This window comes from Lepisosteus oculatus, chromosome 10, assembly GCF_040954835.1.
Source record: "Lepisosteus oculatus isolate fLepOcu1 chromosome 10, fLepOcu1.hap2, whole genome shotgun sequence".
Classification (NCBI taxonomy): domain Eukaryota; kingdom Metazoa; phylum Chordata; class Actinopteri; order Semionotiformes; family Lepisosteidae; genus Lepisosteus; species Lepisosteus oculatus.
Genome location: NC_090705.1, coordinates 18,076,103 through 18,092,597, shown reverse-complemented (window position 1 = coordinate 18,092,597; position 16,495 = coordinate 18,076,103). Strand labels below are relative to the sequence as shown.

Here is a 16,495-nt window from a genome sequence, read left to right as displayed (position 1 = left end):
ATTTCTGGAGTCTTTACAAATTAATAATTTCCAGCCGTTTTGGCCTTTTTAAAATTGAAAACATAGTACTGGCTGCCCTTCCAGCTTTGCTTGTGCATATTTAAGTTCTTTGTGGAAGAACAGTTTAAAATTATTGTAGTTCATTATTAATAAGACATGTAAGTGCTGTAGGCTTATAGATGCCTGAAGAGAAAGAATTTATGACACCCAACAAGGAAAACAAAAGAACCAGATGTTGAAGTAATTTGGTGGAAAAAGAAAAAAAATTTCAGAAGCACTGCTATTGTGACAATAGCCCTTCACAGCTAACAAGCACAGCATCTGTGTGCACCACATTGAGTGAAACTAGTAACCTTCAGAAAAGTTTCCACTGGCAAAGAAACAAAACAAAAAGAGCCTCTCCATTTGTAAGATAAATGATATTTCTCAGATTATCTATAAAGTGAGGTTGCCTATGACTAAAGCTCAGAGGAAGTCACAGTTTCAAACAGTTTGCACAGATGGTGGCCACCCTCAGTCAACATTCTCATAAAAATGGGTATGAGACGTTTTTTTTTTCTTTTTGAATGTATGCAGACAGAGATAAAAGGTTGGAGTGTAAAAGTGTTTAAGTAGGCAGAGGTTGTAAAAAAATCACTATTCACTGCTTGCTCGGTCCTTTCTGCCTTGTTGAACTTTATTAAATTCTGTCTTTCTTTCTCTTTCTGGCTCCCTTTGTCATCTACTTCTCAAGCGTAGCTCACAGTATTTCTTTTTTTTGGAGAGGGAGACTGAAAAGAATGCACCAGTGATAATACCTAAGGTATCAGTAATGTGTTGTGCTTTTTCTATAAATACCAGGGAGAACAATTTGCTGATGGATGTTCAAAAACAGGAGTGCCATGAATAAAAACTGGAGGGTTTGTATGAAAATGCGCAAGGTTTACTTTACAAATGATTGTGCTTTTATTTTATTAAACATGCGAATTTCTATAACAGATGAACTAGAATGCTGCTTAACTAATTAACATTCAGCAAATTTCATCTCTCACAACAGTCACATTAATAACTCTTTGTGATAATCATCCTGAATGATGCTTAGCTGCAGGGTTCAATATTTATTAGTTAGCATTTCTTATAAATCAATTTTTTAGTCAATGAAAAATGACATGGTACTTAATCATGAGGCCAATCACAATGAGTGCTGTGTCTGACCCATCTTTTCTCCTCCGCTAGAATTTTTCACCTTACTGAAGAATTAGAAGTTAAATTCACAAATGTGGGAAAATATTTTTAACTGAGGTCATTTATTAGAGCAATGAATGTCAGTGATGGTTTTCTTTGTTCTTGAAGTAGATATGCTTTTCAGAGTGACAAAGATAAGGCCTGGGTTCACCACTGCCATCTTAGTCATGTCAGATAAAGCAAACTCCTTTTAGTTCAGCAATTCGAAGTTGTTTCTCTGACTCCCATGCACATTTCAGTGTTATTTCAATGCAAAAAATCACAAGAAATCAGAAAAAAGGAACAGGTCAATGTTATAAGTGGAGTGCCATGTTTTTGACAGCTATATTAACCCATTTCAAGAAAGTTAGAATGCACTTTGTAGTTAACCCATCCATAGATTTGAAGTCCTGAGATAGTAATTTTAGAAAATGTTCTAATTGACTTATTCAGACTCATCTCATTTGTTTGCATATTTTCGGTTATATAGTGTTTGTACTGAGAGCCAAGATTAGTTTTTTACAAACTCCTAAAAATTTCCTTGTAGAGCATTGTTCCAGACTTTGACCTTTCTCTGTTTAAATGAGCTCCTCCTATTGTCTGTCATCAATGTACTGTACTTGTTGTTAACATTGTGAGTGATTTTGGTAAATTATTTTCAAGATTTTGAATACCTAAATAAAAGTGTCACAAGCTGTTGGGTACAGTATGTAACCACTTGATATATGACATATTTTTCAGTCAGTCAGCTATTTCAACACAGTAGTTATTTCCTGTTATACACGAACCAGAAGTGAGCATTTTGGAGTGTATATCCTAGCTTTCTTTCTGGTTAATTTGAATTGTTTACAACATAACACTACAGTTGTACACTCAGTATTTAAGTACTATTATTACTGAAAAATACAGAGGAAAAAATAATAACCACCATCATCACTCCTAGCACCTCTGATAGGGGAGATGACAATGAGGGTTAATATTTATGTTCTCTGTATTTTGCAGGTCATATTTCAATGGCATAATAATACTTAGTGAAAAATACTATGGTAAGTCACAGTAATGATTTACTAGTAATGGGATGTGAGCCTACAACATTCCAGGTAGTGATACAGGTAGTTCCAGTTATAGTCCAGAATGCTAACCACCACATTTAAGCATTCACAGTTCTTTTTGTACCGACTCATTTACCATCACAAAACACTTTGTATTCTGATTTTTATTGCTCCTTCTGTATGGATAGGTGTTGTGTAAAGTCAAATTCATAGTGCTTTTTTATTTTAACTGCAGTTGCAGGGGTAATATACATAAAGAATACAGGCCGTGTTTATGTGTGATATTCAGTACTTACAGGTTTATTACTTTGACATAGCTGTGGCTGATGCATTGACGTTGCACAATATTTAAAGCAAGGCATTCTATATGTATTTATTTAATTAATTATATAGTTTTCCATGCTAAATGTGTGACCTGTTCGTTAAGTATGTGATTGAGATATCAAAACCTCTGCTATAAACGAGCAGAGCTGGCTGAAGGGGCCCTCTTTGACATTGCGCTCATAAATTCGGCTCAGACGCATTTGATCATCATCTGTTTATTCCCAAGAGCTCTTAAAACTTTGTAAATGTAACAGGCATCTGTGATCTCAGCCCAGAAGCACGCTAGTGCTGTCTGAGTGGCCCAGCCGGCAGTGGCCACCTATGGTAGAAAATCACGATCCTTAAAAACACAGCGACCCACCTGCTTGCTTCTCCAACACTGAGGGAATAAACTGAAGATCTTAAAATCTCATTTATAAAGAATCCAAGACATGGTGACATTGTGGTCAGTTGCTTTGTTCCATCTGAAGCTACCAAGGTTATACTATGACTTTGAGTTGAAAAATTGGTTTCAGTTATGTTTTTTTTTCTTCAGGTCAAAGAATTCACATGCTGTGTTAAATATATATGAAACAATGTACAAGAAGTGATCTTATTGTTGATTTAGATTTAAAAATATATAATGCACTTGTACAATATACACAGTAAAATCTAGAATTGTAATCAAACACTTATCTGAAGCCTTACTGGTCTTTATGAAAATCTGTCCGTAACAATAATGTGTGATGAAAGTGTCAGGTAGAAAAACATTTTTCCTGTTGTAGTGTATATCGTCTTCTCTTCTTCTCTTCTTACTGTTGTTTTGAAATGATCATTAATGATCATTAATGATTCATCATCATTATCATCTATGCATTCGTTTTCTAATTGTCTTTCCAATTCAGGGTCGCGAGGAAGCAGGCACCAATTAAGCATCCCAGCATATAACCTGCCACTTCATTGCAGAGCAGACTGAGACAAACAGACACACGTTCACACCAGGGCCAGTTTTCTCGGTACCCAATTAGTATACGAAGCTCTGGACTGTGGGAGGAAACCAGAGAACCTGTAAAAAACCCATGCAAACATTATTATTATTGTTGTTTAGGAGGTACACTTAGGAAGAGTTGCAACACATTGGAAATTGTATTATGTCTTAGAGAAACTGTAAAAGTACAACAATTACTCTTCAAAGTATGAAAAGCAGTTTTTGCTAATAATACAAATTAATAGATAAAAGTGAAGCATCCCTAGTCACTCAGCATCATGAACTACATTACATGGCAGCAGAACAAGACTCAGTTATTATTTTGCTCTCATCTGACACCTCAGATGTGTGTTTTAAGTTTCTCCAGGGACATTTTGATAAGGAAACATCAACTGTTTTGTGTCCATTCATCTACAGTATACTACAGTGTTTGTTGTCGGGAGTCAAAGCAACAGCAATGGTTGTGCATGAGATTAGCAAGCAGAAAACTCAGACTTAAAGAATGCAGTTTCAGGCATCCCAGTGATGAACTTCTACTTATCAACCTCTACAATGATTTTATTGCTATAAAACCCAAAACACATTTCAGTGAAGAATGGGGATAGTCTGAACAGTGTAAAGCAAGCAAACATGATGATATGGCATCACCAGCTCTTCTTAATGCATCTGTAAACCCTCTACTTCCTCTGCTGATGAGGAAAAAGGATTTTCTACTATTGATAAAGACCAGCTTGTGGATACTGATCTCAAAGTACAAAACTGTTACTCATTCTGCTTAATTTCTCTAGTATGACTAAATAATTCAGATTTTTTTAAAGTGAAATTAAAGAACTGCTTTAAAGCGGGCTTTAAAACTTACACCATATTGCCTCAGTGTTTGAGCATATGTGGGTTAGCTATTGAACTGAAAGGTTAAGAAGGGGAGGCCTTCTTTTAAACCACTGTGCTTGAAAACCCATATTATCCATTGCCACTGACTTTAAAGACTCGACAGAGCTCCCACACAGGGCAACAAATCTTCTGCAGGCTTGATCAAGGAATCATTGCATTGCCCTGCTTTTCCTTCAGTGTTGGCTAATGTCATTGTCTCTAATTGTTCTCTTGTCCCACCCATTGACTGAGGGATCCTCCATGCTCTCCAGGGCACCAATTGGCTAAAGAGAGAAAGAAGAAAAAGCAAAGAGGCTTAACATACCGCAGTGGTGCAGATTAAAAGTCTCTAAAAAGATGCCAGCTCAGAAGTGCCAGGTTTGCCTTATACTTTGCCTAGCAACCTTGTTTTAATTACAGCATTTCATATCACCAGATGGAGAAATTGAAAACAACAAGGATGGTGATGTGGATGGGAGGGTTAGGTGATGGAAAATAAACCTAACTTCAAAAAGCTACAGAATATAACACCAATACCAATAACAACATCAATAACTATTTTCAAGCAGGTATCTTTTGTTTAACACTTTCTATCCTTGCTTGCCTTTCTTCTATTCTTATTATAAAATGCACCACCAGAATTTCCTGAATCATGGTTAACGGGACATATTGTACATACAGATATATACCAGGAATAATTAATCCATTTGGTCACCGACTCCATAAATTAAATATCTCCCAACTGTTGAGACTCTTCTATTCTGGGTCATAAGAAAACAGATATTGAAAGTAGAAAGTAGATCTATATAAGCAAATTTAGCAGATTTATATAGTTTATTTACTACACATCCAGTATACAAAAAGTAGTACGTATAATAAAACATTCCTAACTGAAGGATGGAGTTCAACAACTAAACATTAAAGATATGTTGTATTTTTAAAATATTTGTAACAATGTTTGTGTGTTTTATCTCAACTATATACGGTGTTCTGGGTAAAAGTAGTCCTTCCATCAGTGTCTTCTGTTTGTTGAGTGTTTTTGGTGACCAGTTGTCTAAAAAGGGGATACAGGATGCAATACTGGAGTGCCTTTTATGTTGTTCAGATACACATATACAACAACAGGCATTGTTATTGTCACCTTTACCAGCAAGCAGAATGTATGGGAACTGTGGAAACAGAAGGGCTTACAACATGACTGAAAAACTGGACTTCCACTGACATTCAGCACAAAATGTGAACAACTTGTCCATAAAAACACTGCAGAGTCCCAAAAACATATTTTAAAGCTGTATCATTATGTGTAATTGAAACAAAGGCTTCCCATTGGGAAAAGTGGTCCCTGCAAACACAATTCCAGTCCTGGGGCCTCCAGGCAGATCACCCTGATCCACATTCCACAGATGATTTCATCAGGAAACAGAGATGGCAGTTCTTCACACCCCTTGCTTCATCCAATTCTGCACGGATTTTACTACCTGCAACAAATATGTGTGACCATGATTTCCCAGTACTTTCATATATGCTGTGGTGGTGCTAAACTGGAAACCATCCACTGGGTCACATCATCCACTCAGCAGAATAAAGCTAACAGGGATCTCTGGTCTCTGTTAATATCTGATCAAATATCACGTTTTGTGTAAAATCAGGTAACAAGTGAAGGGAAGGCTGAAGAAAACAGGGGTGTGGTTAATACTTGAACGTGGAAAATATAAAGAACCTTTTCATTTCATTATTTCCAATAATACATACTTTACTTATATAAGTACACAGTGCCATTTCAATGCCATGTTTCTAAAGCACATTGAAATGCTTACTTCTTTGTATGTCTATGTTTAAATCTGTCAAACTAATAATAGTATTTTAAATATAGATTTTAAAATCTGAATTTGTAGATGTTTCACACTGACCACTCAAAACTGTTGAACATAACAATATATTGTCATTCACGTTGGATAAGATCAGTAAGCATATTTTTGTCTTGGACAAGAGGAGGATATGTTCTGTTTTACTGAAAAAGCCATCTAAAATTCTGCAAGAATTTTTGTAAAAACTTTGTCAACTGCACAACAAATGTTTCCACTCAAACACTTCATTAAGCTATGGTTTGTGATGAGTAATGTTTTGAATGTGCTAAAGGGTTGTACAGATTTTTTTTTTTATGAGGCTCTTAGTAAAGTATACTAATTCCTGTTTTTGGTGATTCCAGGCTCATTTCCGAATTGTCACACAGTGAAGAGACAGTTCTACAGCTCAAACTTTATTAGCCTGAATTCCTGTCTGATAAAGAACAGAGAGGAACATCCTTTACTACAGTATAGCCTGCAATTTCCTTGCAGCTTTTATGACAATTGAGAAACTCATTGCAATCACTGAGGATTATTTGTTCCCTAAAGAGGTAAAGTAATTTGTTGCCCATTCATCAGTAATACAACACAGTACTGTTCTAGTCATACAACAGTAAATACAAGTGTACTAGGAGTTAGAAAGGTTTGCTGAAAGTACTACAAGTAAATATATTCAAATTTCCAGATAAACAGGGAGAATTAGCTGTTTCAAAAAAGTCATGTGTCTGGTATTAATACTCATGTCAGAAGGGCGACAAAAGAAAAGAGGCCATTTGGCTCAGATGCTCAGATGCTCTTTTTGTTCTATTTCACTGTAGGCCCATAGCCTGTACCAGCTGTCCTGGGAACAAACTCTTCTTGAAACCCGTAAAGAAAAGGAAAATTTAGGGTAGCTACTAAATCTCGTTGTCTTTTCAGCAGAAAAATAAAACTCCCTGGATATCGCCATAACACAGAGCCAATTTTGTATACAAAAAAACAATATTCACAAAGTCATAAACAGGGTAAGATAAATAAGAATGCATAATTGGTTGAAATCAACCCACTGAAAATCTTTCTCATAATCCTGGCATAAATAAGGGCTGTTCTTCATCGGGTCTTAAAGGTTAACAAATGAAACTTTACCTTTTTCTGCCCACTTTAGGCTACAGGAGTGTAAAGGCTATAATTAACAGCTGCTTTATTGCTTTCAGAACAGTAATTGCCTTGTATACCCTAGAGGTAGTAAAAATAAGGAATCTTTTCCTTTTTCCTTACATTTAGTCGCTGTGTTGGAATAACTGTTTCTTAATGCTGGATTTAATGCATCTTCTAAATATCAACCATGTTATTTAAACACCCTATTACCTTTGCAGTATCATTGAAACAACATACTCTGCTGCGGAGTCAATCACTTGGTGAGAAAGAGAGAGACAAGCAAGCAGAATCTTAATTACTGTTATTACAGGTACAATTTTTACAAAAGCAAATACATCTGGTAAGAACTGAAGGGTTCAGGTCTCCGTCTGAACAAAGTTGGTATCTGTCAGTTTTTAATGTAGAATATTCAGACTGGATAGAATTTTATAAACCATTGTACTGAGAGTTAAAGTTGAAATGAACCTCACACAAACCAGGACAAATTCTTTCACCAGACTGATTGTCAGCAGTAATCTGCTAGTTCACTTACAGTACATTTATTAGTGACTCAGATTATCCCTTTACAGTTTATTTTTCAATTAAGTAACAGATTTTTGGTTTCTTGATTTTCTTTCTTTCCCCTATGTGACAACTAAATACAGAGATAAAAGTCAAATTTAAAAGGAATTAGTCTGAAAATAAAGGGATTTGGCTGCATAATAAACCAACAGCTTATGTCGGCAGACTGAGCACACCGGAATAAGGAGCAGAAACACAAGAATAAAAAAGAAACTGTACAGTTAGGTTTGTACCCAGATCGGCATTCTTTCAGATTCTTTTTCCACTTTTTTTCTAAACATCCAGTGTGTTCACCTAAAAATGTGGAACTGGAACCTTACTGTTTCCAGCTGGTACTATTATGGCCTTTTTGAAAGGTTCCATCTAAAGTTACCAATTTATATTTTTCTTTATGGCATCTTCCTAAAATGAGAAACACTGGAGAAAGAGTAGAATCTGTAAGAATGTTAGTAGAGGGTGGAAATCTAAAATGACAATTGTGATGAAAGACGTATTCAAAAGGTAGTAGTAAATCACTTCAGAAAAAATATGTACAGTCTATATACACAAACCATATGGTGTATACATAATCATATACATAGATGGGCTACATTTGAAAAATAGAATTAATATTCCTTCTTATTCCTTCCTTCTTCCTACAAGACATTTTAGTATACAGCTTGTTTTTTGTAAACAAAATAAAATGTATTCAATGGAAGTCTTATTCCTTTCATTTTAAATTATAAGACAATCAAGAGGACTTATTTTTTGCTTTATATGAAATATTTAGTTTAACACACTCCCCTATTGCCAAGTTCTACCAAGTCCCATTTAAAAAAATGATGCTGAATTTAAAATATCATAAGAACATAAGAAAGGTTACAAATGGGAGAAAGTCATTTTGCCCAACTGCACTAGCTCATTTGGTAGTTAGTAGCTAATTGAAATTCTAATTGAATACTTGTCTACAAAGTATGAAATGTTACAAACAAAAGGCATGTAATTTAGCAGCAAGAAACTGCCACCGAAACCAAAGCCAAATTGGGTTATAAAGGAGGACTAGCAATGGATTAAAACATCAACCTGTCCTAATGCTTTTCTACACTTTTACAAGTGTAGCTCTCTGAAAGTGAAGGAAATATACTAAAGTGGCACTGAACCATTTATATACTTTATATTTATATAACAACCCTGCAACTTTTATTTCATTCAATAAGAGTTTATTTTTGTATACCCATCCTTACTTGTAAAATCGTGAAATATTGTGTCCTCTTTGGTTTTTTGCTCTTCTTGTACATGAAAGGCAGTATTACATAAATCCAAAAATTATGTTATTGTCTTTTATTTTTTAAAATGGCCTCCACAAACAGGGTACAGGATAGGTTTAGTTTGTATCAGAGTACCCCAAAGTGTCTGCGAGAAATGGCATAGCACACAGATTAAACTCTTTTCGCTTCTTTGTGGCTTGTGGTTAAAGACTGTATTTTTGTACTCAGTTTCTTTGACAACATCGAGTGTGCATGCGTCCCACAGACTAAAGCAATTTAGCTGCTGGTTTATTCCCTTCCCGGATGGTATACTCTTTCATTCCGAGCCCCATTCTTTCTTTGACTTCCGTCTCTGTCAGATGACTCCCTGTTAAAAAAAAAGAAGGACTTTACCAGAGCTGAGTTGATTCTGTGTCTCACCTCTGAGAGCACTATTTCAGCTTTTGTGTACATCACCTTGTGCTCCGAGGCAAAGCCTCTATACACTTTAGACCATTGCTGCTATCATGCAGCAGCTAACATTTATTGCAGAATCAATTCCATCGTCCAGCTCAAGGTACTCTGGCATTAGGCAGCCAAGTTAGTAGGAGAACAAACTACCTCTGGTTAGTATTTGACACCACATCTCTTACCACCTACAATTTTGGGGCACTCTCTGGCCTCACATCAGGAACCTGAATATTATCACAGATCTGCATTAACAGTCTCTGCCATCACATCATAAGTGGAGTCCCATTGTGTGACATCCTACTACACAGTGCAGGGTCATCGAGTCTCACTCCAGCAGTGGAGCAGATGATCAAGATCTAGCAGAACATGAAGTAGGCCTGTGCAGACGGTATAATCTGGAGGTAAGTGGAGAAGGTCAACAGGGAAAAGACGTAGAAGATCAGGGCGGAATGACAGACAGGGGTGCATGACGGTGGTGATCCGTTGCTCGGGGGGGGGCATGGCACAGGCAAACAAATCCAGACAGCCCAAGGGGGGAATTTGGGGCACAGTCCAGAGTCCAGAAACCGGGGGATCCATCCAAGACAAATAGGTTTAAAACCAGAACGGGATCCAGAACAGAAATAGGGAATAAAAACCAGGGTAACAAGGCTAGCCGCTCTGAAGCCTTGACTCAGATGGTCAGGATGCCATGAGGAAGCCTATGACGTCAGGTATCTCCTTGACCTGCTGCTAGGCGGGCTTCCGGGCGTCCATCTCCCAAAGCTGAGCCAGGAATAGTGGGAGCAACAGGCTTAAATAATGGAAGACTAAACAGGGGGCAGGTGCACATAATGAACTAAAATATGAAAGGGTCAGAGCACCCATAAGAAGAGGGATGACAATCATGAGACAAGCACTGTAGATCAAAAGGACTTACAGAAGATAAAAGACTGGGCAAGTACCTGACAGAAGACTTTTAATGTAAAAAATGTCATATTTTAGAAAAATATGGAGGAAAACACTGAGCTTTGTAAAATTTGGTATCTTATCATACAGTATGTATTACTGTTAAGCCTGACATAGTCCAATCTTTCATTTTGTGGCAGCTATCTACATTTTTGTGCCAGCACTTTCAGTGAGAAAAAACATACAGCTCTGTGTTCACTTGAAGCTCATGAAGAACCTTTGCTCCCTCTTCACACTAGCTTCAGGTTTCCCTCCTGAATAAATCAAAATACAAAATAAAAACAAATTACAGAAATATGAGTGGTTTGGATAGTGTCTTCATTCCCACCTATCTCTGACTTACCAGTATAAGACAATCAGCAGGTACAGCACATGCAATTTGACTAGATTACTCAGTAATATGGAACCAACAGTACACTATATTTTGTATTGGTCTTAAAATTAGGCTTCTGGAATATAATGTAACTTGGATGATCTTTGAAAATACAAATTAAACTGGCATAGACAAGACATATCTTGATCAATGTTACCGTGTCACTACCTTGCGTATAAGTCACTTTTGGCAGAAAATTTGAGTAAAAAATTAGTTAATGAACAACAATTTGGACATAGTTCCTCACTGAAGGGACTGATAATTAGTCTAGACTTGAGAATGAGAATGAGATAAATTGCCCTCTGTTGCTTTGGCATTTTTTCTTGTCGTAGTACAATTATATGCAAGACCAACACGATTCTTAGACACTATACATCTCATCTTTAACTTGATCTCTCCTCTGCATCAATCAAGCAGTGCTATGTGTTTTGAGGCTGTACCCTTATGATAGAATAATACATCAGTTACAGCTTGCAGCCAGTGACAGGAGAAGTGATGTCTTCAGATTTTAATAGCAATGCAGTGCATGTACTGTACAGTGGGAAATTGAATTGAAAGGTTTATAATATTATAAAGGCACTATCCAAAAAAAGTCCTTAGTGACTGACCAAACCAGCTCTCTGTAGCATATGGAGCCCTCAAATGATGACCTAGCCATGCAGCAATTTATACATGTGCTGTAATATTTCCTTTTGTGCTATTCCAGGGCTATGCCTCACTGAGATTAGATTATTATTTATCAAGAAACTGACTGCAACTTCAAAAAGATTGCAGAGCAAAGGAAACTGAAGCTTATCTGGACTGTAAATGTTCCACAATTATCATTCATGTCACCCAGATGCAGAACAGAAAACAAGGGGGATGGCAGGGGTCTTGGCTGATAGAACATTGAGAAACATGAAATATAAAATAGACTGTTTCTTTGAAAGAGGACTCATTGGCTTTAAGTCACATATTGACGATGTGCAGTTCTCAAATCCAATATGCTTGTGTATCTTTGCAGACTGAAGATTTTATCAATAGGCAGACACAAAATCTTTTTTTTTCTTTCGAAAACTCCAGTTTTTACATAGGTCAACAGATTGTTAATAGTCTGTCAAAGAATGATGCATTGATTGTCAGCAAAATGGCAAGATGTTTGTCCTCAGTTCTTCCCACAAGCATTAAATTTGCAGCTCACTCAAATAAATGACACTGTAGACCTGTGAATGGAGAAATGAGGGAACCTTTGTAAATGTGTGACTTTGACTCTTTTCCCCTCTGCTTTGCAACAGTTCACTTTCTTTAAGTATTAAGCAAAACAATTCCCTGTTTACAACAGTTCTTGCCATGAATTCCCATTTCCCCAGATTGTCAAGACATTGCAGAGAGAAACATACAAGCTTGGCCAAGTAGAAAATATGTAATAACGTGCAATGAATGACAGGTCTGTGTTACAGGGCCGTTTGGAATAACATGCAGTTGCAGGTTATGTCATTCAGGTGATGAAATTCAGCGTTAAATCTCAGAAGACTGTGCTAAACAGCTTTAGTACAATGCCTGGAGTGTGGGACACTTCTGGTGTTTTTTTCTGAAACAATAGAGAGACAAGGAAATGGTATTTGCAGTTCTACTGCTGTCACACTAAAAGATTTATAATTAGAAAAACACAAAGTACTGCATAAAATAGGATTGGAAAGCAATACCAAATGAATGTAAAGATGTAAACAAACTTGGAAAAAAAACAAATGACTAATTACAAAGTAAAACAGTACTTTGCTTCTAGTTTTAAAGGTTTTTGTCTGACTTAAAAAAAACAAAATATAATCATCTATGTGGAAACCCTTGATGGTATTTGCAGAATGGCTACCTCATGGTATTCTGGTCTTAGTTGTTTTCTGTGCTCCGTGCATGCATTAAAAAAAAAACTTTGTTCTGCATGAACCAAATTGGCTAAACCAAATGATGAAACCCTCTCAACATGAGCTCTTCACCACATTAAAAGGCACACTGCTATGTGCAGTGAGTAGCAGTCTGGTGTGGCCTTGAAAGGTTAAGAAGAAATTAGTTTTCTTGACCTGGAACCAGGTTTTTTTTTTACTTCAAAGGTCAGCTGGATGAGAAAGTGGTGATTTTATTGCTCTCCTAAAGTACTGTAGTCCACTGAAAGGAATCTCAAAATGGAAATGATAAGCATGGAGTTCCCGAAGAGAGTAGTACATCTGGATTGGCCTTTGGCTTTAAACACTGTGCATCAGTAGAAAATAGTGACTTTTGGAAAAGGAAAGGCCTCAGACACATTCACTTGCTATGCCAAGTACAACTGCTTAAATTTGTATGTTATTTTTTAAAACAGGTTTCCCGTTATGGGTCTCAAACTCAGTTCCTGGAGGTCTGGGTATCTTCTGATTTTTGTTCCGCCAGAGTTCTGAGTTAGAATGTTGCGCTAATTATTTAATTAACTTAATAGCTGTAATCCATCTAAATAGGCGTTATTTTAGGGAACTATACATTTAATGAAATAGTAGTTATGAATTATTTCATAATGCAGTCTTTTTTTTTCTTTGACTCATTGCTCATTTGTTCCCCATTTTTTTCTCCAATGTCAGAAAACACAATTTGCACTCATCCAGATCTGCGTTTACAATTCCTACTTATCAGCCCTGGAAGACATTAACAAAACACATGCATCTTCCTATGATACCTGGATCATCAAACCATCCTCTTCTTTAAGAGCCTGAAACACACTGCAGATCTCGGATGTTACCAATGACATGTTAAACTTGTCAATGATCAGTATCACTAGTCAATGATCACTAACACCTCCTTGGGCTGCCAACACTAGTAATCAGCAGCCAGAACGCACGGGTCATTGTTTTGTGACGCAATGGCAATAGCAATAGCAGGTACTGTTTTCAGTCAATGGTGACATTTGCAAATTGCCATCTTCCTAATTTGACTGTAATAGTCTCATGCTCTTGCACAGAAACTTTCACCACACTGAACAAATTTAGCAAGCATGACAACTTTTACCACTGGCATCTGCTGCTCTTTATCACATTCTTCAGGGGTGGATGTAAGCATACGTACAGGATGTTCAGCTGATTCCACCCGACATACCACAACTGTTGGTAAGTGATATAGCCTGGACTGGACCAGGCAATTTCCAGACTGGTGAACTCAACCTGCCACCTGAGCAGAGGATTTGAGCAGGCAACAATATTTTTATATTAGCCTACTAAAACTAAGGAAGTACTAAAAGTTTGGTGGGCTCGTGTAGTTTATGTCCTTGTTTTGATGAATTGAAAATGACAGAATGTAAAAAAGACCTTAAATTATGAATCCAAAATAAAACAAAGAAAGACGTGTGTCATATTATACTGCCTCTTACAACCAATACCTCCTACCTAAAGGAAAGGATAATTGAATTAGGAAATGTTGACAATAAGTATGTGTTACATTATGGTAGCAGGCACGTGTTTGCTAAAAAGTGGCAAAATATAAACAGCGGTCAGTTAAAGGTAATGAGTTTGCATGTACCACCATTGATGTGGGTTTGATCTTGGGCCTGACTGCCTTCCCCTCAAGAGTTGTATATCATTCGAAATAAAGTGCAGATGTGCTTTAAATATTGGTGTTCAAAATGACCTAAAGGTTATATATATATAAGGTAAGGTTACATATGTTCACTCGATTCCAAGAGAAACGTACAACCTGTTTGAAAAATTGCCATGTGTCCCTTTTTGTGTTAATTTTAATTACTGTAGCATGTGTTGTCCACTTTCACAGTTCTAAGATGAACCTACAGGAGTTACTAGCTATGACAGCTGTAAGTCATCAACACATTGAGTAAGGAAGGCTGCTCAGAAATCCTTGAAGCTGTTCTATGCTGCCTGATGCAGGGCTCATACTAGAACCCTGCCAACTTAAATATAAATCTAAGGTTTACATCTGTCCTTATTGTGGCTCAGTCTAGAAATGATTGGGTGACTCCTCTGAACAGAGTAGATACTATCACCACACAGCAAAACAAGTCAACAAGTCTGTTAATTATGCTGTGTTAAAAACACAGCAAATTAGGGATAATGAAAATTTAGCCTGATTAAATTAACAATGAATTACTATTAATACCATTGGTTTCCATTGCATTCCAATGGTCTGACAAGTTTTACTAGACACCGAAAAATAATAATGATGTCAACAGAAGCAGACAGTGGTCCAGTCTCGATGCTGTAACATCACAAGTGGATGAAGATGTCCAGGTTAGCATGCAACACTGTTCATGTGCTTGTGGGGGATCAGTTAATAAACTGATTAATCAGTTTAAACACATAAATGATCCTTCAACAAGCCCTGCTACCTGTAGCAGGTTCATGTGTACTTCCATTCTCCTCACAGCTTTTCGGCAGTCAGAAAACTGAGATGGGGTATTGTGTAAAATCATTAGTTAGCTAATTAGCTACTGTGTGTGACAGTATAAACACTCAAAACTCTAAGTGAGATGCTTGTACAGGTCATTTGGTTCGAAACAGTCTATAATGTGTGTCCCATTTTGTTTACTAGCTGTACATTTCATATATGCGACCTGCACTGTGTGTTATTGGGACATAATGTGACAAAATCCATATGGTTTAGTTTTATTATGTTTATTTTTTTAGAACAAATAATAAGCAAGTAAGAGCAATAAAATTCACAAAAGGGAAGGTTATAAAAAAATTAAATAAATATGGGTCTAAATAAATTCTTTAAACAGAAAAGCCATTTTCCATGCTACTACAGTGCAGCTGGGCTATACTGTACATCTTTCTATCAGAACCATTTCTGTAGACAAATGCAGCTAAGTGTGATTTAGAAGTATCTCCGATTCCACCCAGCCACTCCACATTCACCAAAACATGTGTTTAACTGCAGTTACACCTGCCAGAAAAAGAAATCTTCAGATGAAACCTGAAAATGAAAATTATGGTAATTTATGGTAACCTGGAATTGCATTGTTGTTGTGCAGCCTGGGTCTCATTGGCACAGTCACACCAATTACATATAAGAGCTAAGTAGTCACATGTGTTCAAACGCACTCTATCATAGGACATTTCCATAAACATAAATAGGTACTGATTACATCTGCGATAAAAAGGATCAGAAGCCATTTTCATCAGGAATCACTGGTGTGGTGGATAAGATAATGTGCTATAGTTTTAGAGAAAAAAAATGTTCTCCCAGACTGCATCCCAATCAGGACAACCATCCAAGTTCTCTAGCCCATGTAAAAATAACTGATTGTTAGCCATATGAATGAAGACATACAGTATAGAGAAGTCTTTTAGTGGCTTAAATTAAGTTGTCCGCTGGACGTGTGCATAAAACACAACCTCATGACACTGTGTAGTCACGAAGAGCTGAGTGGAACCTTACCTATTTAGTTGGGTTTATCTGAAATTAGTGCAGGTCAGTGTCATCCTATGGCACTGTAATTGCCAAGAGCATGGTTGTTCCTTGTGTATTGGCACAGTTAGGTAAAGACTTGGAAGGCAGCCAAT

At 36.8% G+C, this 16,495-nt stretch overlaps 1 long non-coding RNA gene across 2 annotated transcripts in view; it reads right to left on the bottom strand.

Annotated features, from left to right (window-relative positions):
* Positions 1-2,662: 2,662 nt before the first annotated feature.
* LOC107078649 (uncharacterized) overlaps positions 2,663-16,495 on the bottom strand; it is a 45,917-nt gene continuing 32,084 nt past the window's right edge. The window contains exon 3 of one of the 2 annotated variants that reach the window (XR_011190682.1): positions 2,663-4,700. This is a non-coding gene — a long non-coding RNA (uncharacterized lncRNA). Of the gene's footprint in view, positions 4,701-9,202; positions 9,576-16,495 lie in introns of those variants that run through there. The other variant, XR_001479601.2, reaches the window with a different exon arrangement.